Genomic DNA, 2,178 nt, shown 5'->3' with positions numbered 1-2,178 from the left:
TGGCCATCCTTCTTTCCTCTTCAGAGAAGTTTCTCTTTAAGTCTTTAGCCCACTTATTTATTGGGCAGTTGTTTCTTTGAAGATTTGTTGTTGGAAGACCAGCCTAATTCTTACTGTGAAAGCTTGGTAGAGCTCTCTGGGAGCCACCTTCCCAGCCCTCTGGGCTAAATCTCACAAGAGCAAAAGTAGAGTTTTTAATTTTTAGGCTGCTTCGCAATGAACTGCCAAGCAGAGTTACAGAAAATTCATGGGCAAAAAAATTATGATATTATCAGAAATTTGAATTAAAAAACCACACACAAACAATGGGCTGGGAATGTGGCTTAGTGGTAGAGTGTTTGGCTAGCATGCATGAAGCCTTGGGTTCGATTCCTCAGTACCACATAAACAGAAAAAGCTGGAAGTGGTGCTGTGGCCCAAGTGGTAGAATGCTAGCCTTGAGCAAGCTCAGGGGTAGTGCCCAAGCCCTGAGTTCAAGCCCCAGGACTGGTGAGCACACGTGCGTGTGTGCATGTGCACAAACACACACACACACACACACACACACACACAATGAAGAACAATGAGAATTGAATAAATCAAACTAAATCATTTCCTCTCATTTAGTTATCCTAAAAGATTAGTTTGCATTTTCTATTCTGACATTGGTTCTTGTATAGACATTTCTGCCATGTCCGTGCATAAGATACTTTTCCCAATATACTTTGTTCCAGTAAGGGCAAAAGTCAAAAAAACAAACAGAATCATAGCAGGGCACTGGTGGCTCACGCCTGTAATCCTAGCTACTCAGGAGGCTGAGATCTGAGGATCGTGGTTCAAAGCCAGCCCGGGCAGGAGAGACCGTGAGACTCCTATCTCCAATAAACCACCAGAAAACTGGAAGTGGTGCTGTGGCTCAAGTGGTAGAGCGCTCGCCTTGAGCTGAAGATCTGAGGGACAGCGCCCAGGCCCAGAGTTCAAGCCCCACAGCTGACCAAAAAAAAAAAAAAAAAAACAGAATCAATAGCTCATATTAGATCCAGGTTTTTACTGATTGTAGATATATTTGAGTATAATAGGAAAAATGCACATTTATTAGCTTATTCAGCACTTTCATTATGGAGACTTCATTATTTATAGTTTTAGTCTGACAATGGAAGTATCTTTTATTAATTTTTTTTTTTACAAAATAGCAAGTATAGTCACTATGGCATTTGGTACTATTAGAAAGGTTTTTAAGTCACTAATTTGCCAAAAGGCTGCATTTTAAACTTCTTGAAGCATATATCTTGGTGCAATCAATTCAACACTCAACTCATTTAGTAGAAGAGGCAAACCTGTCTAAAATACAAAGTGGCAATTGGATCCATGGAGTTATAAAATGGGATTTTGTTTTATATAGTACTACATAATTACAGTTGAGGACTCAACAGTATTAATTATACATTTGAAACTATATTTTTCTGACAAACTATGAATAAGTAATCAATAGGAGTTATATTTCTAATTTTAGTTTTTGTTACTTAGTATATGTTGAAATATTAGGTATTTCAGAATTTCATTATTTAGTATGTGTTGAAACATTAGATATTTCAGAATGAAAGTTAACCTTGTAACATAAAAAATACATATTTGGGGCTGGGAAGGCGGCTCAGTGGTAGAGCGCTTGCCTTGCATGCATGAGGCCCTGCATTTGATTCCTCAGCACCACATAAGTGGAAAAAGCTGAAAGTGGCACTGTGGCTCAAGTGGTAGAGTGCTTGGCTTGAGCTGAAGAGCTGAGGGACAGCGCCCAGGCCCAAAGCCGACAAAAGTAAATAAGTGAAGCAAAAAAAATACATATTTGCCTCATGCCTTAACAGCACATTCACATTATTAAGATTGTTGAGAAAGATGAAATTCCATAAATTTCATTCATAAATTGTCAACCTCTTCTTTTCAATTTTAAATAAACTTTATTGTTATTAGTAAGGTGTTGTACAAAAGGATTATAATTTTGTTTTCAATTTTTTAATTAGTATAACAAATTTGACATACATTTTCTTTCCTTTTTTTTTCTTATTTTTTTTTATTTCCGGTCATGGGGCCTGAACTCTGGGCCTGAGCACTGTCCCTCAGCTCTTCAGCTCAAGGCTAGCACTCTACCACTTGAGCCACAGCACCACCTCCGGCTTTTTTCTTTTTGCTTATGTGGTGCTG

The sequence above is a fragment of the Dipodomys ordii genome, unplaced genomic scaffold (genome assembly GCF_000151885.1).
Source record: "Dipodomys ordii isolate 6190 unplaced genomic scaffold, Dord_2.0 Scaffold116, whole genome shotgun sequence".
Classification (NCBI taxonomy): domain Eukaryota; kingdom Metazoa; phylum Chordata; class Mammalia; order Rodentia; family Heteromyidae; genus Dipodomys; species Dipodomys ordii.
The sequence above is the reverse complement of the archived record's forward strand: the minus strand, read 5'-3'. Positions refer to the sequence as shown.